Consider the following 25,659-nt stretch of genomic DNA (forward strand, 5'->3'; position numbering starts at 1 on the left):
GAGAAATAATGATATTACAATCATATGTATATCTACGGTCCAAATGCCTTATCATCAAGTTGAGAAAATATTTGATTTATTAAATAAGCTAGAGAATTTTGATGATGAAAGAGATTCTTTACATAAAAGATTAACACTCTATTTTTCCCAATATATTTCTGAAAAATTTTCTTTATTTCCTTGTGCTTTAGATTCTGTTAATACAATAAAGGAAAAGGAAAGGTGGAAAAGGGAGTTGGATGAGTTATTTAATGAAAGAATAATAAACATCATGAGTGAAACTAGCCACTAGTTTTGTGCAAAGACAAATGAAGAGCTAGTAAAAATACAGTTATTTTATACTGCTATGAGAAAAGAATTTGATGATTTAGAAGAAAGTGCAAATTCTTTAATAATGATACAAAGAGAAGCTCTGAGTTTTGATTGGCCAGATGATGATGCTTTTAATAAATGGAAAAATCAGTTTATAGAATAGATGTCAGGAGAAGATGAGGAGGAAGATGCAAAAGTAACTGTTACCCTCGTAGTTAGTAATGAAGACATGGAAGATCCCCAGGTTAAAGTAAATTTGCAGGTAATTGAAGATGATACATCACTTTTAGACCTCATGGCTATGTACTATGAGGATGAAGAATGATTGTAAAATCAGATCATATTTTCTTGTCTCAACAGCTGAGAAGCATAACAGAAACGGACCCACCAAGGAATGTTTGATGTAATAAGCATTTCTATTATTTGTTCTTGTCTTTTTGATAGAAGTGTATGTGAGTGCCTTTTTAAAAGGACACCTATCATTTGTCTTTAGCCTAAAGCTTGTTGCATCTCACACTATTTAAGTGAGATCCCAAGGCTAAAGAAGGGTCTGAATTCTATTGTTCTAAGTATTATGCTTAGTTTTTTTTTGGTCCAAATTTTGAAAGCAAGTTTAAGATGTATTTTCTCTATCAATTCTCTAAGAATATATAAATATAGAATGAGTTGTGCTTCTTCCTAAAGGTCATTCTGAGTCTATTGTAAAAGATATACCTTTTTCAAAGAAAATGAATACAAATTATGAACTGTCCCCATATTATTCTTTCTAAATCTTGTCTCCTTTCAATTACCTAGTTGTCTTGATATTGTACAAGAAAAGGCTTGTGCAATTGTATGCAATCTAGTTAGGTTGTATATCTATTTATCATTGTTGTAATTCAATGGATTAAATAAAAGCTTTGATGAATCTGATAAGATTTCTTTAGTAGTGGAAAGGATTTTTGAATGATGAATTCTGATAAGAATTTCTGATAGAATTATTTGTAAAGCAACAAACTAGATCTGAGAACTTGCTATAAACTCTGAACCCCAATGGATTAGGCACTGATTAGATTAATTCAGCTAAAGGAGAGATATATCATAAATGGTTATCAAAATGCTGCATTAAATAAAACTTTACTTTTATTTCCTGTAGATCTTCAAAGTTGGCCAGTACTTGTCTGCATGGAATGTTTTAGCTTCAGTTAGCCACTATTGTTAAAAACATCTCCAGATCTATAGAAGAATTCTTGGCCATATCTATTTTATGGGATGTGTTTACCAAGTTAGTAAGAATTATGTATATGTTTGAGGATCTCGAAACAAGAATCAGAATGAAACTAAGAATAATCCTCATACAGTTGTTCCATTTTTGAATCATACCTAGGTATACCCACCCTGGTTTTGCAAAGCCAAAAGAGTAGAAAACCATCTATGGTTTTGTAGAAGCTGGGTCCAAATACCTTACATATGCAATTGTTAATAAGAATAGGCTAGTCTTTAGATTGCGTATGTACTGTCATTCTGGTATTAAGTATTTTGTCACTTAGTAGTTTTAGTACATTTTAAAACACCAACAAGTAGAAATTTTTTTTATCAGAACCAAACTAAACAAAATTTAGAATAGGATGCTCAGTTCACTTAGTCCTTAGGAAAGGGCCAGACCTAGTCAGCACCCTCCCAGGGTGGACACCATTTCAAGTATCCAAATGGGATTTGGACCAAGGGTGAATAGTCTTTAATTTCCTTAGGAAAGAAGGGGGATGACCAAACTTGGGGATAGAAGCCTCAGTAGGATTACCCTCCTTAGAGTAGTCAACAAAACTCTAGCAAGGGTAGTGCACCATATTCTAGTATTACTCAGGGTGGTCATGGAACTAGATCCAACTTTGGGGAAATCTATTATTTCATGTGGCTAGCCTAGTCATAAGGCTTTGGGATGTCCTATTAAACCATCTACAAAATTTGGTAGAGGTGTAGCTAGATACAAACCTATTGTGAGAGATGTAGGTAGGAGCGATCGAGTCTTTGTGATAGTTGATAATCATCAAGATGAACATCAAGGTATTGTAGTTGAGGCCATAGGTATGTTGCATGGTATTTCATCTTTAGTATTATTTGATTCAAGTGCTTTAGATTATTTTATTTCACCATTTCCTTTTCAACAATGTGGGCTAGTGGTGACATGCTAGGTTGATAGGTGGTAGGTTGAGTTAGCCATGGGTTCCAAAATGGTTGTAGACTCCTTGGTTATTGGTTTTAGATTGAATTTGGGAACCTTCACCATCACACTGGATCTTCATATCCTACTGTTGGGATCATATGAAATTGTTTTGGGAATAGATTGGTTAACCACCCATTAGGGAAATATGGATTGCTACCATAAGTTAGTATAGTGTGTTGATGACACAGGTGGGTAGGTGGAACTTTAGGAGTGAGAGACCAGTCTCACTTCAGATGATCTCAACTAATTAGTTGAAGTGGAGTGTGTAGAAGGGTTATCAATTGTTCATAGTTTCTATCAGTGATCTTGAGGAAGCTGAGAACCATATGATGAGACTTGATGATCACCCACTCCTTTTGGAGAATGTAAATGTGTTTGTTGATGAGATATAGTATGCCACTGTAGCATGACATTGATTTTTGGATAGATCTCATACTAGGAGTGAAGCTAATTTTAAGAGCTCCTTACCACATGACTACTTAGAAGTTGAGTGAGCTTAGATTGTAGTTGGAGGAACTATTGGCCAATGGCCATATTTATCCTAGTGTATCCCTATAGGCTACACCAATCATCTTTGTGAAGAATAAGGATGGATCATTGCATTCATGCATTAGCTACTGATAGTTGAATAAGGTGATGGTGAAGAATGAATGGAGCATGAATGTTCTCAAAGATTGATTTTAAGTCAGGATACCGTCAACTTTGTATACAAGAGGATGACATTTATGGGACAACTTTTTGTACATGATATGGGCATTATGAGTTCATGGTTGTACCATTTGAGTTAACAAATGCACTATCAATGCTCATGAGTTTGATCAATGGAGTATTTTGTATGTACCTTGATTGATGTGTCATTGTACTCTTCGATGAAATCTTGATCTATTCAAAGACTATTGAGAAACATGAGGCCCATTTACACCAAGTATTACAGTGCTTGAGAGGCCATTACTTGTATGGTAATTTGGGCAAGTGTAGATTCTTCCAATTGGAGGTAAAGTATTTGGGGCATATCATCACTAGTGATGGTATTATAGTGGATCTAGAGAAAATATAAGTTATCATGGATTAGCTGCTACCCACTAATGTCTTAGAGGTTTGTAGTTTCATGGGATTGGTAGGGTATTACCATCACTTTGTGAAGGATTTCTCACATGCGGCTCATCCCATCACTTCTCTTCAGTGGAAATGGAAGAATTATGTTTGGTTAGACTAGTGTGAGGCAAAATTTGATGTTCTTAAGGTGTGTTTGACCAGTGCACTAGTCCTTGTGGTGCCTAATCTGATGGAAACACATCCCATGCATAGAATGGACACAATAGGAAAAGGGAAATTGTATTAACTGTGAAAATAAGCTAGTACATTCAATACAAAGAAAATAGACTTCAAAACATGCTATAAGGGCTTACAATAACATAAATTTGGAGATAATTTCTCCTTTCAGTACCTCCTCTCAAAATCCACTCCGAACTGCCTTTTATAATGCCAGAAATGTACTTAAATAGACCCTGAAGGGTTAAGGACTAGGAATACATTCTAGAAAGTGCTAGTAGGCATCCACTGACCAAGTAGAAGGATCCAGAATCTGCGTTAGAAGTTGGTACAAATCTAGAAGAATCCAAAAACGGTAACCAAACTTTCGGGAGGCATAACTTTTGAACCGTAGCTTCGATTGACAAACCGTTTACATTTCTAAAAAGCTCTCAAAGTGCTCTATAACCCTATGGACCAAATTTGCTCATCCCCCATTTTGGGCCCTTTTCTAGTTCATTTAATGCCCCTAATATAACTTTGAAGCATTCTTAGGAGGTCTCCAAAACTCAAAAAATTGTGATAACTTTCAAACCGTGGAGCCTTTTGACCTGATTCTTTTTTTGGAATGCTCTAAATTACAATTAAATTCATCTAGCCAATTTACACCTCCTAGTTCACCAAAATGATGGCTCAATTACATACTCCTATTTTTTTGGCATTTACACGTATCCCAAGGTGTTCAAATACTCTATCCTTGAACATTGATAATGGAACTGTGAGAGTTGGAACCTTTATTTGACCCAAATGGATATCCAGAAATGAAAACACATGAAACAGAAACTAAGTCTAAGTACATTTTTTGGGTGACACGAGATTTCCCTTATACCTCTGGATGTTCCTGCATCATAATTCTATAGGTGATTTCATATTTTTCACAAATGATTCTTTGGAAGGTGTGGGTGCAGTGTTAATGCAAAATGGTTGGGTGATTTCATATTACTCTAGAAAACTTAAGGACCATGAGCTTAACTACCCCACTCATGACTTAGAACTTGCAGCCATAGTGCATGCTCTTGTTTGTTGGAGACATTTCCTTTTGGGACACAAATTTGAGTTGCATAACGATCATGGAAGCTTGCAGTATATCTTTATTATGCCAAACCTAAATTCATGACAATGTCACTAAATGGAATTCTTGTGTGAATATGACTTTGATGTTCACTACATTAAAGGGAAAAAACTATAGTCATAGATGCCTTGAGTAGAAGGTGACAATAGATATCAGTGTTGTCATTGGGAGTGGATTTATGGGGCCGTATCTTGGAGACCTTTCCCAATGAAACTTGATATTAGGAAGTGAATCTGGGGATTGAGTCCAGACATACCCTTGAGGGGAGATTTTTAGGTTATTTTCTTGAGTCCAATAAACTATTGGGAAACTTGGGGTGTATCTATGTAACTGTGTTTAGTAACCTTCATACCTTGGTTTTATCAAAAGCATATCATGCACCATATTTTGAATAACCCAACATCAAGAAGATGTATGTTGATCTTATATAATTATACTTTTAGGCTGCAATGAGGCATGATGTTACTAATTTTGTTGCTTGATGTCTTGAGTGCCAGAGAGTGAAGATAGAGCATCAACATTTGATGAGTCTTTTGCAGCCACATGCCATTCTAGAGTGGAAATGGGATATGATATCTATTGATTTTATCATAGGGTTACCTATGTCATCATGAGGACATGATTGTATTATGGTGATAGTGGATAATTTTTCCAAGGTAGCACATTTTTTACCAACGAGAACATCCTACATAGCTTCTTCTATAGCACATGTTTTCTTGGAGGATATTATTCATTTATATGGGATCGCTCATTAGATTATTTTAGATAGAGATCTAGGATTTACTTCAACATTGTGGATATCTTTCTAGCATGCTTTGGGTGCACAACTCAATTTTAGTTTGGCTTATCACCTAGAGACCAATGGTTAGACTGAGAAAGTGAACTAGGTTTTGGATGATATGATTCACATGTATGTTATGTATAGGCAAGTGAAGTGGGAGGATTATTCATACCTTATTGAGTTTGCATACAATAATTGGTATCAAAGTTCTCTTAGCATGTTACCTTTTCAGGCCTTGTACAATAGACTATGTCATACCCCTTTGAGTTGAGATAGTTTGGAGGATCGAGTTATTTGAGGTCCAAAGATGCTTTAGGACATGGAGAAATAGGTTGTTCATATTAGAAAACATTTGGTTACTACTTAGGACACGTAGAAGAAGTATGAAGATTCCCATAGATTGGATCATCACTTTTCTATTGGTGACATGGTGTTTTTGAGAGTGTCTGAGAAAGAGCCTCATCCATTATAGGATAGGCTCTAAATTGGCACCATGTTTTGTTATATCATTTGAGATCCTTGAGAGGATTGGCCCTATTGCTTATCGACTAGCATTGCCACCTAGCCTATTGTGCATCCATGATGTTTTCCATGTTTCTATTTTGAGAAAGTATATTCCCAATGTGACTCATGTTCTTGATTGGGATGCTTTGCAGGTGGAGGATGAGAAGCTTTCTTTTGATCCCATACATAACCTTCAACATCGAGACTAACTTTGAGAGGTTAGGACATTAAGAAGGTAAGGGTCTAGTGGGACCTGAGTGATGAGACCTCTCCTACTTGGAAGGATGCAACATGGTTGAGAGATTTGTACCCCTATATTTTTGTAGGCTTCCAAAAGTAAGCCTATGCTAGTGGGGGAGGATGCAACACCTCTTGTGTTTGTAGTTTTTACCTTGTTTATTTTGGATCTAAGAGACACTACTACTCATTTTATTATTTCTTCATTTAAGATGCCCTAAGGCTCAGATGTTATACTTTTATTTTAGTATCATAGATGTTTGATTACTATACTATTTAGTTGATCATATTTGCATGTTGATGCCATTTTGAGATGACATTATGTTTTATGATTATATCTAGTTATCTAGTATTTAGACATATCTCTGATTATGTTATATGTTGGATTAAATGCTATGGTAATTTAATTCATTCTTACTTTGTCATGTTTTATGCAAACATGAGTGATGTAAATGGATTATTTTAGTATAAATGAAAAAAATGGTTAAATTAGGTTATTTAATGCATTTATTACTTTGGCTATGTTATTAAATGCAATTACACTTGATCATGTGTTTTATTGTGCAAGATTTATATCCCTGGCAATGGCATGTGGGGTTAGTGATTCAACTATTCATTTTACCAATGTCATCCATGTATGATTGACACATCTAATTTAAGTGTTCAATTTAAACCTTCTAATGATTTAATAAATCCATACTCATTTGTATTATGTGATTAACCCTGTGAACATGTCTGTGCATTTAGAGGTTCACATTGTTGCAAAGTTGTTAAGGAAATTTTTGTGATTTTGGTTTTTCGAGCTTTATTTAATTGATTATTAGTTTCTAGCAGCTTTGCCTAGATGAATTCCAATTACTTGGAATAGCTTACTTTCATTTGGGTCAATCCAAGGCTTAACTAGGTTGGTTGGTTATTTACCCTAATTGATTATTCACTCAAATAGTTAATAAGTATTGAAAAAGGAAATTTCCTCACTTTTCCCTTTTGGAAATTGAGAATTTGAGGGCTTTATTCCAAAATCCTCTTCTGGAGGATTGTGTTTCTATTCATTGTGAGAGCTACATACATGGGATCTTCGTGAGATTAGTCTCATTGGATGTAGCTCAGGGAGACCTTGTGTTGGCATGATTTCTAGTAGTTTCTATGGGTTATTTATTTTATTGTGTTGATTCCTATTTCTGCCCCTTTTGTTGTCAGGGAGGGCTCTCCTATTTTTGTGTTTTAGCTCTATTTTTTTGTAAAGATTTTGGTAGATATTTTTTAAGAGGCTAAGAAATAGTGTTCCTATTTGTTTCTATTTGTTGGTTCTACCTAGTTGGTCAAGTATGAATGTTTTCCCAATTTTTGAGATGAGGATTTGGGATCTCACACCATTATGCTAGCTATTTTTGCATATGGTGTCCAAACCTAAATTTTATTGGATTTTCATGGCTTTTATGCCCAAAGACCAAATGGGTTTTCTTTTTGAAGTTTTTCAATTTTGGGGTTTTTACCTTGATTTATGTGCCACCCAATTTTCTTAGTTTTTCTTGGCGTGATGTTGGTTGTGGACCTAGATCATCTGTTGGGATGCCAATTAGATCATTGTTGTACTTTAATGTTGCATTGGGATGTCTAACATATATGTCCTCCCAAGCTGTTATTCATTTGAGTGTTATATTTTTCTTGTTTTCTCATCTAGTCCTTGTGTTATGATCTTCGTGATGGTGGTGTGCCATATAGGAGCATGTGCACATGCAATTTTTGGGTGACTTGTGAGGCCTAATCTTCTAGGGTACTTCTAGGAGTTATGATGATTTGGGGTTGGGTTGAGAATATGTATGCCTATAAGCAGTCATCATTTGATGAGCATGGGTAAGGTAGGCTAACACCATATAGGGGGTTTCCTTTTCAATAGCTTGATGACTATGACCTGAGGGTTGGCATGTAGAAGTTTTAATCAAGTGATAACTAAATAAAATATTAGGTGGTAATAAAAGTAAGATAATAAAAAGATTCTAGAAGTGCTTCCTCCATTGGGAAGTGTGAGCTACCAATACTAGCTTAAGCTATCTAATGCCAAGTGACTCTCCATGTTGTCAACCCCTACATAGTTATCCATTGAGTGTCTAACTAGGACCTATAGTGTTTGCATTGTCTCATGATCTTAGTTTCAGTCATTACTATCTGGTGTGACTATTTGTGGTTGGATCATTATCTCCATCAACACAACAAAAGTGGACCTATGGGTTCCATGTGGTTGGGAGGCATAGCTACCTATACCACAACTAGGGACCAATGTACAAAGATGACATTTTGTTCCAATGTGAGATCATTTCTTGATGTTTTCACTTGGTACTTTAGGTTTTAGAGTATGCTTTCTTGTGATTTATGCTTTCATTGGAATGCTTGGATATCATGTTTAGATGATGTTAGTTTATTTAAGACTTTCCTATATTACAATGTTTAGCATATTATTAGATGATGTAATTTTCTTAGTTGGACTATCTATTGCTTATTGGATTATCATATTATATTTCCTATTCTTATGATGTTATTTATATGCTTTAGTAGTGACATCCTCATAAGACAACTTTGACTATCAATTTGGCAGTTTGGGATGTTATGTACAAGGCCTGGCTAGGGCCTTCAAGGCCTCATGATGCTATTATGGTTGGGAGGAACTACACATGAGATTTTTTATGTTCATTGTTGTACATTACAATATTAATTTGTGTACTTTTCCTTCACTTGTATTTTTAGATGGTTAGATGTAGTATCCATCTTGTAGTTTTATTGTTCAAGTATTGGTGCCTTGATTGTGGATCTGATACTCCCCAGTGTGGAGGTTCTAACTCCATGTTTTATCCCTCTATTTTTTCTTAGAGCATTTCTTTCTTTTCTTGGGCAATAATGTGTCAGCATTGAGTGATACTTATAAAGTATCATACACCCAAAGAAAAGAATTGTCATGCCCAAAATTAATAGGGAAAAACCCAATTTTTTTTTATTAGTTATGTAATTAAGAAACATCTACTCAAGGTCCTTGACTTAAGATTGTGAGCATACAGTATGGTGTACATCGATACATACTACTATCTCTACTTGAAGCTACTCTCTTAAATAGGTTGAATTAGTATAGTATAATATACTTAGCAATTCATGATATGGTATTATTTCTAAACTATACCTTAGGCATCTCGAGGCCATATATTTATGATTTCATGCACCTATAGGATGTGGTTAGATTAAGTGTATAATTCTTGTTGGTGATAGAGTTAGATGACTCATTCTGTTTGATATTCTAGAAGTGCGATTTAAATAATTTAAGGGAGATCATGTTATGTTTATAAGGATTTGCATTATAAAACATGAGATAGGTAATCGGAAGGGAAAAAATGTCTACAAGACCTTGTCCCACAAATGTCATTATAGAACATCGATTTAATATAGCAACCTATCCTTGAGGACAACTATTGCATTTATAAAGTATCATAGGAGACCTCTCTAAAGAACATAGATTCCCAATTGAATGGCATTAAAAATGAGCATACATAATAAGTATTTATTCATATTTACCATCAAGCATTATGTAGCTTTATTTACATTATTTAATGTATCCATAATGCTCAACATGTACATCAAGATCATGACTCTTAAATGAATGGTCCCTATATATTTTTTCCACCTTTGTACTATATCACATACATAATACATGTATGACATTGGATCTCCATTTTGTTTTATATATATTGCATGTATAGAAATGTGTCAATGATAAAATGTAGTACTTAAATCTTTACACTTAAACATTTATGAAAATTATAAAGTATAATGTTTAAAATTATTATTCAATGATTCCACTACACTAGTTACATTATTTTCTAATTAATTTAACTCTAATTACACTAGCTACTAATTAATTTATATAATCATGTCATTCCATGACATATAACATTTACCATCCTTACTTATTTCAACACTACTACTAAATTTTAATACTAACTACATGAATTTCACACTTCATAATATAAAACACTATTCCCTAACTTACTAGCTAATTTACTTAGTAGCCAACTTGCACATCTAGAACATATTTTGATGCTAACAACTATTCTACTTTCTAACTATTTCATTAAGCTAAACTATATCATTAATTTATTTTTTCTACCTCTAACTACTTACTAGTACTAACTACTCACTAATACTAACTATTCACTTCCCTTTATACTAACTACCTTATACCTTGCACTTTACACTAACTACCTTTTACCTTACCTAGGCCCAAGCACATATCATTCCAATTTAATAGTAGCTCATCCTTTATCCATGTGCCATGACTCTCATGACCCCTTTCCTTTTCCCAACTAATATATCCCATTCCAATTTATCCTTCCTTCCATTAACCCTTAATGTTCTTATTACCCCCACCAATTTGACTCCTCTAGATCCACTCATGTGGGCACCCCATTCCTACTATTTCCTAAGCACACAAGTGGAGGGAGTGTGAGAGATGAGGAGGAAGAGGGTGGTTGGTGTGGTGGGACCACTTTGGACCACTTTTCATCAAGAAGAGTGTGGTTCCTATCCACTTGGGCATCTAAGCTAACATGGTTTGGTACTATGTCATGTCTATTTATATTTTAATATTATTTCTTTTAAATTTTTGAAACAAATTTGCTCATGCTTGTAGTTCAATGACTAGAGAGGGATAAGGGGTGACTTGTTATGAATTATGCATCTAGTATGGTGTACTTAGGGATGAGTGTGGAATTGACTATGTTGTTCCTTTTTCCAAGTGATTGCCTATGGTATGGTCATGCGACCTGTTTGGGGTGAAGTTTTAGATGATATAATAGTATATTACTATTACTTTTTTATGAGAGGTGCATAGTATATAATATATTTCTTTTTATTCAAAGTGAAGGATCCTAGAGAATATTCTTTGGCAATATTTAATTGGACTATAATAGAGAGTGGTATTATTTCCTAATCCCCATACAAAATCTAGAGAACAAATATTCATCTACAACAAGTTTCTCTCATGAATATTTTATCTCAAGTTATCTATTGGTTTCTTTTTCTTTTACTCAACTATGGTATAGTGAATTTTGTTAATCTAATGTTATTCTAACATGATAATGTATATATCTAGATTGATAAATGTAACAACTTCACTTGAACAATAAATTTAATCCATGTAGTGCTTATGAGAACAACATCCAATATGAACTATTATATCGATTCTTCCTACCAATGATGGTACTAGGAATGAAGTTTCTTATTGACATCCTTATTAATGAAATCCCTTAAATATGGACAACTTTGAAATACATTTTCTTATCATAAATTCAAATGAATGTAGTTCTACATTTACTTGCTCATTTCTTGAACATACAAACACACTGACTATCCTTCAAAAGGAATCTCTTATACAAAAACATTCAATGATGACATATCTATAGTTTTAAATTCATAAATCAACATGGGAATAAATGATTCATCTACATAATCACTACTTGGACTTCATAGCAATGACTAATTCTTTACATGTGCATTCTTTCTTTCTCTCATTTATAGCTATGATAGTGAAAAAAAAAAAAAATCTATTCAATCCAACTATGTGCATAACATTGAGTCTTATAATTCAGCTACTTATGTATTTATTCTAACTTCTTCATTCACTTTATTGATCTATCCTTCACCACAATGTACATAAAATGAAGATCTCACTTTTATAATACAATACACAAAAGAAACAAGTGAAGGATTCTACTTTTACAATACAATATACATAATCACATATTGAGGATTTAATCCTTCCAAATACATTATCCAAACTACATATCCCTTCCTTGTTTCATAAAAACTTCTTCCTTGGACCCAATGAGCACAAAACTTGCAAAAACATTTACACAAGAACCATAGAGGCTCACCTCCATTACTAGGTTTCTAAGAAGCCACCCACTGAGGGAAACAAGACTCAAATGGGTTACACTCATGTAGCTAAAAATACATACAATTGAACATCATGATACATATCCAATCCCTCCAAGGTTTGACACAATTATCCACCATTGGAACATAAAACATTGGGTGAAGGTGGGCTCTCGAAAGACAAGAGTGCCATATCCAAATACACATGTAAAATCTGCAATTGCATAATGCCTCTTCTAGGCTATCAAAATATATTCTCCTCATCACACCAAGACACTAATACCTCCCATAATACAATACAATGCATATGGCTTCAATGGATCCCATAATTTATTTAAAAAAAAATCTTCTCCAAGAGGAGGAATCTCTCAACTACAATTTTGAGCCCAACTAACTCCTTCACCCAAGGCATCTCTTCCCTCCCTAGGGGGAGTGAAGCCTTCAAAACCATTTACAATTCAACATTCCAAAACCAAAACAAGAAATGAAGAATGAAACCAAGAAAATACTTGTAGCAAAAAGCACAATCACACTATTGGGACTCAAAATTTAAGCCTTGATTTTGAGTACCATCCTAAAAATCAAGCCCTATAAGCGCTTTTTAATGCAAGTGTAGCTAGCTGTTCATTTGAGGCTTAAGAGGTGTTTAATATTTTTAAAATTTTGCATTAAATACATCAATGTGTTCCATAAAGATAAGTTCTCATTCTGAGTCATTGTGTGAAGTTTTCTTTTGAGCAATCTCCAAATTTGCATTTTTACCAAAGTGTCAAACATGATAAAAGGCCTTGTTTGCAATTGAATATGTCACATCTAGTAATGTTTCATCATTTACTACTTTGGTAGTGTTTATTTCCCATACTAGAGAGCCTATGTTTCAAATTTTGAGTCATTTCAATATGTTTTGACTAGGTTTTGAATCCCTTAAAGTTGGTCATTTGTTGTTGTCATGCTGATGCAAATTGTTCAGAATTATGGACCCTATTTGACCAGTTATAACTTTGACCCAATTGACCAAAATGAGAAAGTTACTTTTGAATTGAATTTTAGAGTTTAGAGACTTACTATGTTCAATTTTTAGCTTATGAAAAATCCATTTTATTAGTTTGCAAATGTGATTCTGAATACAATTTATAACTTTCTACTAGGTGTCAATAAAGGCTGATTTATTAGTACCCCTATTCGAGATGTTATAGCTCAAAATATATGATAGGTGAGATCAAATGGATTGTACCATTGTGTTCTACTCTAAAAACACTTTGAGTGTGCCAATTTTTAGATCTTGACAAATCCATTTGCACACTTTCCTAGGTCCATTTCGTTTGCAAAATTAGCTTTTCTGCCACTATTTTTGGCCTATAAATTTGAGTAGTCCACTTTGATTGCTCGCTATTTTTACCTTGTTATTAATCATGATCCCTAATCCTAAATTTATACTCTCCTCATGAAAATAAACTAATGCCCCAGTTTTCATGCCCTCAAGTGTTAGTTTGACTTGTTTTCAAAGCCAAATCCGAACACAATTTATTATTTTTTGACATGTTTTCTTGCCAGCAATTTTGAGAAAGCAAATTTGGCGGTCAATATCTTTTGATTGAGAATTTTTCATGAGACAAAATTTGGTAGGGTAAGAGTATGCAGAACAAAGAATCAATGTGTTTGTTTTTAGAGCCTGATCAGGTGTTTCTATTAGTTTTTAAGGCCAGTCAAATGACATCTTAGTACGAAGTTGACAGTATGCAAAAAAGAGTTAAAATGAGTTTTAGTGTATGGTTTAGTGGTCAAATGGTTTTTAGTCAATGTTAGATGTTTAGAAGGCCACTCTGAGATGTCTTTTTTTTGAAAATGATTTTTTTTTTAGCCAGACCCACTTTGGGGCCTGACTAATTACATCAGACTAATAAGACATATTGGGGATTAAATTTTCCATGAAAGGGTTATTATGATTATCATCATTAAGATCTTTAGTGTGAACACATAACTTTCTCAGCATCAAATGAATATATAGTTCATACACATGTGAGTCAATTCGAGGTTGAGCACATCAAAAAGCCATAATGTTTCATTAGTCAAGTGGAACTCGACCTCAAGAAAGAAGTTGTATACCATAGTCATCACAATTTCTAAGAAGTGGCAAGGGAACATGTTAAATATAAGTCTATGAAGCTAGGGAACACTTTGCATTTAGCAAACACTAGCATGGTGACTTTATAAAACCATTCACATAAGGACACACTCTGACCATATCTAGCATGTGATTTACCACATTGATGACACCCCGCATTATTTTTTACATTATAATATAGCATGGCTATCAAATTATATTTAACAATAGCTAAAAGTGGGAATCTAATGTATCTCCACTCAACCAAAACAAAAAGATGTTGGATTAAGGCCAAGTTTGTTGAGAGTGACCAAAAGGAGAGAGGAGTCTGTACATAAAAAAAGAGAGTCACTAGTTTTGAAATGAAGGAGATGTAAGGGAAAAACTCACAGCAAGAGGGAGATGCCATAAGGAAAGCATCCATTAGAGGATGTTGACTATGTAAATTAGTAAAATGACAATGGAAAAGCATGATGTGGAAGGCAGCAAGCTTTGGCAAGTGAGCAGCAGAAACTTGAAGGCATTCAAAGGTTGTATAACTGTAACCTTTGTGGGAAAGAGTATAGAAGTGACAAGGCCCATGCTCAACACCTTAAGTTGAAAGCACATATTTCTCATGTATCTAAGGTCTCTGACTTGTAGAGTGCTAGAATTTTGGTCATTAAGCTACTCCAGTGGGATGTCAATTGCCACTTCATATGTGATTTGAGGATAGATGGAACCGTTGAGAGTTGTGTAGAACATATGCACATGACACATGGATTTTTTATACCTGATGCATAATACTTAAAAGATCCACATTGATTACTCAACTATCTTGGTCTCAAGGTAATGGAGGATTTCATGTGTTTGTATTGCAACGAGAAAAGATACCCATTTCAAAGTCAAGAAGCTGTTAGGAAGCATATGATCTCAAAAAACCATTGTAAATTACACTATGCAGATGGTAATGAGGAAGAAGATAGAGATTTAGATGATTTTTGTGACTACACTAGTAGTTATGTTGATGAAAGTGGGATGCAAATAGTGGCTACAAGTAAAATTTGGATGCAAACTATGAACTTGGCTTTGGAGGTGTAGAACTTGTAATTAAAAAAACATCAAAAAATGGGATGCCTACACTCAGGAAAGGAGGAAGAACAAAAAATGTTGAAGTTGCACTGAATGGTTGAAGAAAGTTCTTCCTGACTAGGTATGATGAGAGGATTCTTACATTGGAAAATCACTCTCCCTATTGGTAAAGCAACAATGTTACTAAAAGCCTCCATAGGGCCTCTATAAAGCTACAACATTGTAATAGAGCAGCCTCACATCATTTTATGGGAAGGTCAAAATAAGTTACAACCATCATTTTTGGTAAATGTAGAGGAAAGGTGGAGGATATTTGGTAGTTTGAGGATGGTGTAGGTGAAACTAACATTCTTTTAGCCTCTTAGCAACCATATAGAGTAAGCTAGGAGAGTGAGTTTTTAGTGCTTCCAGGCCATGATGCAAGAGTTTATGAAGGCAAATGTAAATTTCTTTATCCCACATTTTTCATATCAAGGTCCTTTTTGATGTTTAAATATACCAACACATAATATGATAGTGTCTAAAAGGCTTGCACCTTTTGAGAGACAAGGGAAGCTAGCTGTGGGGCCCATGGCCAGTCAGAGGAAGATACAAATTTTGGACTAACAAGCATGCCAAAGAGATGATGTCAGCATGACCTAGACCTATGGAAAAATTGAACATTGACACATGGCAACCTTGGAACCAATTATAGAATGATAACTAGAAGAAGAGCTTAGATGTGGCAAGCAAATTGAGGCACTGATGTGGCAAAAAATGGCATGTATCATGTGGTTGCTATGTCATGATGATGTGGCACTTTGCTGACTCATCATGTGACATAGAGACTAATGATGTGGTAGGATGATGTGCTGATGACATGGATAGTGATGTGGAATGATAACTAGATGATGAGGTGGAGGAAGATGACATGTGTCATGTGGTTGCTATGTCATGATGACATGGCACAATGTTGACTCATCATGCAACATGGCAACCAGTGATGTAGCATGATGATGTGGCTTCCATGTGGTAAAACAAAGGAAAAATAAGATGGTGACATGTGGCACCTAGGTCGCAAGTGTTAGGTGACTATACAAGAATCCAATGAATCAGAACATGACACGTGGTAGGATGGTCAAACTAGGTTTGAGCCAAATGAAAAAAGGAGGGAAAATTCAAATAGGTTTAAAAATAATATTTTTATTGTTCTCCTTTTCTGAACGTGTGTAGAGTAGTTTTAAATAAAGTTTGATTTATGCTATAGTAAAAACTTTATAAAAAGTCAAATATTTGCAAAGATGTCATCTCACAGCATTGACTGGAGCCTAGTTTTTAAAGTAAAGTCCTGGGAGTTTTTTATAAGCCCATATAGGAGTATTGTATTGTCAGAACTAGGAGAAGATGAACTTTCTATTTCTAGATTTTTTTTTGCATTGGAGGTCACTAGTTTGAGTTATGTGAGGATCTATCTCAGGTGCCTAGTTTTAAGTTTAATTCAGTTAAGGCAATTTAGATCTAATTTCTAGTGAAATGATGAACTAAATGAACATAAGAGACAACATGAATGTAGTTATGGGCAAGTTTTGTCACCTTCTAATCAGTTGAATCAAACCATTATCAACATTTCATGATACTTTTTAGATATTTTAGTAGTTGAATGGTTTTCATCATTGAACAAGAGATATTTCAAGTTTGTTACAAAATAATGACAAAAACAAAATTAGATCTCATGGGTAGAAAGATAAGAGAGGTTTTACAACAACAAAGAATGGAGATTCAAGTGGACAAATGTTATTTCTAGATTAGATCTAGGATTCTATTCTTCTTCTATATCTTTCTCTTTGTCACCCATTGTAAGGGTTGGTTCCAATTTTTCTATAAGACCATATTGTTGGATCCAGAGCTGTGATTCTACCATTTCCTTTAGCAATTTCTCTTGTAATGAACAACAAGAAATAAGCATATAGATAGTTCTAATTTGTTAGGTAGTTTTACATTTCAATTTCATGCATCTTATTGTATTTGTTTTGAAGAAATAAATAAAAATATAGTAACAAGTTAATCTTCATTCTGATATCTTTCTCTCATTCAAGTTGTTTGTGATCTTTTGAATCTATCAAGCTCATTGTGTTAACATGAAAATCTAGTATTGACCTAGTCATGTAATGTCAACCGAGTAATTCAACAACTACCAAGTTTCTTAGTGTTCATCAAGTCACACGGTGTTGAATAAGTTAAAGCTAATTCAAAGTGATTAGTATGGACCAAACTTCTAGTTCAATCAAGTGCCAATTATTTTAGAGTATTGATAATGTTTTCTGAATATCAGAACATCACTGAGTTTGTCTTCAAAACCCAAGTTACAATAGTTGGGCTGACTTTGTGAATTATGATGAAATTGGTATTGAAGCCAACTCTAGTAAGTTGTGATTTGGATTAATGTATATGTAAAGCATTGTATCTTATCCAACGAAGCATAATGGGTAGGAGTGCAAATTGAAGAAGGCTACAAGAAATATAGGGGAAAATAGAGATTTATCCATCACAGTTAGGTGTTTATTATAATTCAAGGAATCTCATTCAAAAAATCACAGTTGTATTTTAGAGATCAACCACTAGTTCATCCTAATAGGTGCATTAGTCAAATCCTTTAATAGGGTATACTTAATAGACTTTTGCTAAATCTCTTAACCAAGTGCATACTTCATTGTATGTTTGTAAATCCTTTAATAAGGTGGACCTCATAGTCCTTATTTCTCCTAACAGGGAAGATCACTAGAAGTGGTCAATTATAAGCCTTAATAGGTTAACTCTATACTGCAATACTAGAGCTTGTGAGTATCATCTCCACCCTAGTTTTACTTTCTATTTGGAAGGTTTTTCGATCACCTTATCTTGTGTCAAAGTGTTATGAATATTTTTAAATGCTTTCATTCTTTCGTGCATATATAATTATATCAGAATATTATATGAAGGATTAATTGGTGAATTAAGATAAAGTTTTATTGGTTCCTAATTCACCCCTCCCCTCTAAGTAATCTTTCCTACCTTATATTTCCAACAATTGGTATCAGAACATTTGGTTCTTACATCAAAATTTTAACAGCTTGAGAAAAGATCAGAGACAATGGAGGTACACAAGCTAGATAAGGCTATTGACAATGAAGAGTTGGATCTAGAATTGGCTATTGGACAACTCAAGAAACCAAAGCAGAAACTCTCTCAATTATTGATAAGAAGGAAAGATCTCATAGTAAAAATGAACGAGTCAAAGTAAACTTTAAGAAACCCCCCTCTAGAAAAAGATATAAATTATAGGCAAATATTTCACTATTTTGAAAAATCAAATTATTTTTATCAGTGAATCTCTCAATTTTTTATTTTAAATATCATTTACATTGGCTATTATTTTGGAATCATAATTTTTGAGTTGAAAATATTGGAGAATCTCAATAATAATTGGAAGTTTGCTAATCCTCATGGAATATTACAAATCAAAATTAAAAATGTTTTATCTCATGGAAATTATGAGGATAATTACATTATATTTTAAATCAATAGTGAAAACTAAATATTGGTAATATACCCCTAAAGTAACTAATAATTATGATAATTATTGGTGAATTAATTTTAATTTCTTTGATAATATATAATATTTAGGTGAATCAAATATAATCATGTATCAAATATTGTGGCAAATATTTGAGTTTAAATTTTTTAATAAAGTAAATTTTTGAGTGATTTTAAATATTTTAGAACTAAATGTAATAAAAATGTGGCAATTTAGGTTGCATTAAATCTTAAATTATTAGCCAAATTACTAGCAAAAAATTCTAAAATTCACAAAATTATGAATATTCACCACTAAAAAATATCCTATGAATGATAATCTCTATAATGAAGAAAGAATTGAAGGCATATGTCTAGAAAGAAATTTAGATGAAGCAGATGAAGTAATCAAAGACCTATTAGAAAAGAATTCCAATCTTCAAGAAGAAGTCAAAAAGTTGAAAAGAGAACAAGAAATCTAATCAGTCAGACTATGTGAAGTCATGGAAGAAAAAGACAAAGCCAAATAAGAGATAGAAGAAAGGAGCAATAAAATTCAAGAACTATCCCTTCAGTAATCAAACTTTATTGATCAACTCACCAATGTAAATGAAGAGCTTATGAATCTAAGATTATAGAATGAAAGACTGTAGAATGACCTTAGCATTGAAAAGAAAACGTATCAAAGAATGATGAAACTTTAGGAAAGCATGAATCAATTGAATGGGCAATGTTAGTATAGACACAAAGGAAAAGTTGGAATAGGATATATAGAAGAACGTGAATCATCTCAACAAGGAGCTCAAAATAATAAAAGACCTACTTGCAATTACTATGGTAAGATAGGCCATACATCAAACAAATGTTAGAGTAATGGTAAAGAAAAATTCAATGGAAAATGTTACAGTTTTAATAAGCATGGTCATAAAGCAAGTGAATATAAAGAGAAACCTAAGTTTGAAAGTAAATGTCACAATTGCAAGAAACAAGGACACAAATCTTTAGAGTGCAAAATCAAGAAGTGGAACCTAGCAGAACAAATTGTGAAAGCAATATTTGGATAGGATTGCCATACATGGTGTAGATGTCGCTATTGTGGTGAATTTGGGATTGAGAAAATTGTGTGAAACATTATATGAGGAAAAGAGATGCTATAAAAATATGTTTTATTTGTATAGAACTTGGACATCTTGCCAAGAACTATATGAACATAGGTAGAATTGAAGATGAAAATGAAGCCAAAGATAACTATATCATAAAACAAATGAGGTAGTAATACATACCAAAATATCTAGAAAATGCAAATCAAAGTCACAAAATGGATGAAACCAAAGTCAATGAGTTGGGTGGGTCAATCATTTCAACTTAACTCCCTATGGAGATCACTAGAACTGTGATTCAAAAGAAGTCATCTAACATTAGTTCTAGCCAACAAGCATAATGATCCAATCAAAATTCAAGATACAAAGTGATCACCAAGCATGATGAAAAATAAGAGACCTTATTGAGAAAGGTCAAGTTGCAAGACCTAACGGAGCAAGGTTAGGTTGCATATCATTCCAAGTTGTGGAAATAGAGTTGGTAATTCCTATCAAGTGATGATGATTCTACCAAGTTTTAGATGTCTCCTAAGCATTAAAGGATAAACTGAGTGGAGGATAACTTGTCACTGAGTGACTATGAAGTATAAAGAATTAATGGAAATCAAAGAAAGGAAATTAATTAAAATGATGAAATCAAATGTATTATTTCACCGTAAAGTTCTAGAGGTATTTGTAAAGAGAGAATTTAGAGTGATGCAGGAGCATCCAAAGGTATAAGGGCAATCCCGTGTCACCCAAAAAAGTACTTAGACTTAGTTTCAATTTCATGTGTTTTCATTTATGGATACCCATTTGGGTCAAATAAAGGTTTCAACTCTCACAGTTCCACTATTAGTGTTCTGGGTTAGAGTTTTTAATCACCTTGAGATATGTGTAAATGTCAAAAAAATAGGATTAGGTAATTGAGCCATCATTTTGGTGAACTATAAGGTGTAAATTGGCTAGATGAATGTAATTTTAATTTAGAGCATTCCAGAAAAAGAATCAGGTCAAAAGGCCCCATGGTTTGAAAGTTATCGCAATTTTTTGATTTCTAGAGACATCCTAAGAATGCTTCAAAGTTAGGTTAGGTGCATTAAATGACCTCAAATGGGGCCAAAAAATGGGGGACAAGAAAAGCTCCTCCATAGGGCTATAGATCGCTTTGAGAGCTTTCTCGAAATGTAAGCAATTCGTCAATCAGAGCTACAATTCAAAAGTTATGCCTCTCAAAAGTTCGGTTACTATTTCTAGATTCTTCTAATTTTGTGCCGACTTCTAATGTGACTTCTAGAGCCTTCTATTTGGTCGGTGGATGCCAACTAGTACTTTCTAGAATGTATTCCTAATCCTTAACCCTCTGGGGTCTATTTAAGAACATTTTTGGCATTGTAAAACCTAGTTCAAAGTGGAGTTTAAGAGAAGGTATCGGGAGAAGAATTTATCTCCAGATTTATGCTATTGTAAGCCCATAGGGCATGTTTTGGAGTCTTTTTCTCTGCACTAAGTCTACTAGCATATTTTTATAATTAATAAAATTTTCCCTATCTTGTTGTGTCCATTCTATGGTTGGGCCATGTCCCCATCATGGAGCCCCTGGGTAGTTTTAGTATTTTTTATTGGATAATTCTCAAGTTTTAAAAAACCCTACCAAGTATGGCATATTCAAGTAGGAAAGCAAAGAAAGGTTCAGAAATGTTAGTCCATGGAGTTGACTACAAGGCACCTAATTTCAAGTTGAGTCTAGCAATTGTAGAGGCACTCAACCCAGCTAGTGCATATTATATATATTGTAATGGAGGAGAAGATATTGTAAAAGGGAGAAAATATTACTATACTCTAGATTGTTTTATATAGGAGAAACATATGTATGGGGGATTAGAATAGTAGTATGCAGACACTTGTATAGATAAGTAGAAAATATCATTACAAAAGCAATTTTGAAAAATTAGAAGAAAAAAAAAGTATGCTACGAAGCTATAGCTTTAGGATTTCAAACTAAGTTTAAGACACAAAGTGATGGTAAAGGAATTTTTTAACTTATAGTTTTGAAGTTTAGATTTTCATTTGATAAGTGTTTTTGTCACTAATGCCAAAGGGGGAGATTGCTGAAATCATGGTCAATTTTCCTATCAGTGACCTGACACTTAGTCAAATGGTTACATTACTACCAAGCTCTATAGTCTCTACTAAGCCTATCATTCACTTTGCAATGTTAACTAAGAGATTTAGTTGTTCCCGAGCCAAGTAGTTAGAATTTAATGTTTACCGAGCACCTAAGTCAGTTTGTAGTCTTTGCCAAATTGCACAGTGTTTAATGATCTTCATAAACAATGTACAGTACAAACTAAGCATATCAAAGGCTATTGAGCTATTCAATGAAAGTAAAGAAGATCATAGTGTTAACTGAGCTATGGTATATTAACCAAGTTGTAATGTATCTATCAAGATCACTGTGTTAACATGTGAATCTAGTATTGACCTAGTAATCTAGTGTCAACTAAGTGATTCAATAACTACCAAGTTTCTTAGTGTTCACCAAGTCACACAATGTTGACCAAGTTCAAGCTACTTTGAAGCGATTAGCATGGATTGAGATTATAGCTCAACTGAGTGCCAAAGATTTTTGAATGTTGACAGTCTTTGTGAGTATCAAAACATCACCGAGTTTTTTTTCAGAACCCAAGTTACATTAGTTCTACCAAATTTGTGAATTATAATGAAATTGGTATTGTAGCTAACTCTAGTAAGTTATGATTTGGATTGGTATAATTGTAAAGTATTGTATCATATCCGAGGAAGTATTTGAAGAATAATATAATGATTAGGAGTGCAAATTAAAGAAGGCTACATGTAGTATAAAGGATAGAAAATATTTATCTATCATAGTCAAGTAATTATTATAATTCAAGGAATCTCATTTAGAAAATTAGAGATCGGTCATCAGTTCAGCATAATAGGTGCATTAGTCGAATCCTTTAACAGGGTAGACTTAACAATTTTTTGCTAAATCTCTTAACCGAGTGCATACTTCATTGTATGCTTGTAAATCCTTTAACAAGGAGGACCTCATAGTCCTTACTGATCCTAATAAGGAAGATCACTAGAAGTGGTCAATTGTCAGCCTTAATAGGTTAACTTTATACTATAGTACTAAAGCTTGTGGGTATCATCCCAACCCCAATTTTACTTTCTATTTGGAAGGTTTTTGGGTCACGATATCTTGTCTCAAAGTGTTATGAATGTTTTAAAATGCTTTCATTCTTTCATGCATGCAATTAGATCAAAATATTATATGAAGGATTAATTGGTGAAGTAAGATTAAGTTTTATTAGGTCTTGATTCACCCCTCCCCTCTCAGTAACCTTTCCTACCTTATATTTCCAACATGCTATTGTTGAAGACACCTACAATTCAATATTGTACTAAATGCAAGTATTGTAGGAATTTAATATTAAGCACAAGAATACGTATATAATGAACATATGAAATTAATTTTTTTGCATATAATGAACATACACAACCTTGTTGTGAATTAGTATTACCTAATGAAGTGTTCCTAAAGGGTTATCTCTCTACTTGAAGGTCTCCAATAGGGCTCATGATCAACATTATCCATAATAAAAATATCTTTATTTTTTCATCTTCCTCGATGCTTCAACAACTTTACATTTGATTCTATAATAAGGTGTGAATATATGAGAATGGTTTTGTGCTTCTCATAGTCTTTGAATGCAAGCAGTCCATTCCTTCAAATCATGTATCCACAAACAAGTTCAAGAAACAATAACTAAACTAGTAGGATATGTAAATCCATCAACATTAGTAATTGGTTGTGAGAGGATTTTTTTTACCTCTTACACAATATGCTAACCAATAATATGATTTCTCATTATTCTCCTATGGTACAACCAATGCAAAAACCTTTCCTAGCTGAAGTGTGAGTGTTGAATATGGGCCTCTAATTCAACCACACATGTCAACATGATTATTGTTTGTTAGTGACATCCTAGAATGAACATGACATTTTTCATCCAATATGTCTATACAAGGTGATCTATTTCCTTCCAACTAGATGGGGTTTTACTATACACTCTAAGAATCAAGAGTTCAGTAACCAAACCAAACTAGTAGGAAGGATTTGAATGAATGCAAATGTAATCTTAATCTATATTTTTTATGTTTTTGTATGCAAAGATATGAATTAATCTAGATGGTTTTCAAATTAATCTAAGAAAAATGAGAAACAAATTAAGCTAGATGAATGAATTGTAATCTAAACAATGAGCATGTAAAAGTAATACAAATTCAAATACAAGATGCTTGAGTAATCAATTCACCAGTGATTCAATACTCTTCATTTGCATCCTCCCAAATGAGAGGCCAAGGGTCTCTTTTTATTGAATCTTAGATCCTATCAATGATCAAGATTAAACCAAGTGTATGGTTCACATTGAATGTGAGATCGAGTCCTCCATTTTTGATAGAGTTGAATGAGATGAAATATGAGATAACATTGATCCATTGAAATATGTGCTCATAATTATTTTTCTAATTGATTAATAATTAGTTTAAATAATTATAATGAGCATATTTGGTTACATCAATATATTTAATCCTTTTTCATATGAGATGAATTAGGAAATAATATTGATCCATTCAAACATGAAATCATAATTTAATATTCTAAGTAATTAAACAATTAGTTTCAACACTTACGATATGTATATTTAACTAAATCAATGTATTTTAACTTCTTTTTTATTTGTATTAACTAAAGAGGGTGGATTTAATTTAATTAAATTACATATGACTTAGAATTAAATTAATTGAATTAGGAGGTTAATTTAGCTAATTTTAATCAATATTTAGGAATTAACTAAAGTATGTGATTAATACAGATTAGGGCTTTTTTGCATTTGAAACTTAGGTCAAGTAAAGATGACCAGAATTAGAAATGTCTAGTACAATAGGACATAATTTGATCAAAAAATAGATGTTGTAAGATTGATACACCAAAATTGGTTCAAAATCCTAATGTGCCAATTTAGGGGTATTACATTTGCCCTTCTTTGAATAAACCTATGAGCAACACATTGATTCAAAGAAATTAGAAGTTTAAAGTATAGATCAAGAGTTGAGATTGATGACATGAAAACCAATTGATGAGATTTTTAAGATTATCTCCAAAATAGAGCTTAACCCTCCAAAGTCCACATAGAACACCTAGATATCAGTCTTATAGAAAAAACATTGTAAAAATTCATAAGATTATTTCTAGAATGAGATTCAATCCTTAGGAGTTAGGATTAGAATGCCCCAATACCTATCCATTAAAAGATGACAATATTAATTAGGATTCTCTCTAGAATGAGGTTTAATCCTTAGAAGTTAGGGTTAGAATACCCTGATAGCTATCCATTAAATAGTGATTAAAAGAAAGCTTATAATTATCTTCAGAATGAAGCTTACTGCTCTAGAGTCCATATACAACACCTGAATACTAGTCCATAGAAAAGATAACAAAACTTA

At 33.3% G+C, this 25,659-nt stretch overlaps 1 pseudogene; it reads left to right on the forward strand.

The window, feature by feature from the left end:
- The first annotated feature begins 541 nt into the window (after nucleotides 1-541).
- Nucleotides 542-15,615, forward strand: LOC149555047 (cytoplasmic 60S subunit biogenesis factor REI1 homolog 1 pseudogene; annotated as a pseudogene).
- The last annotated feature ends 10,044 nt before the right edge of the window (nucleotides 15,616-25,659 follow it).

Source organism: Cupressus sempervirens, chromosome 5 (assembly GCF_028749045.1).
Source record: "Cupressus sempervirens isolate cs-2001-9-10 chromosome 5, ASM2874904v1, whole genome shotgun sequence".
Taxonomy (NCBI): Eukaryota; Viridiplantae; Streptophyta; class Pinopsida; order Cupressales; family Cupressaceae; genus Cupressus; species Cupressus sempervirens.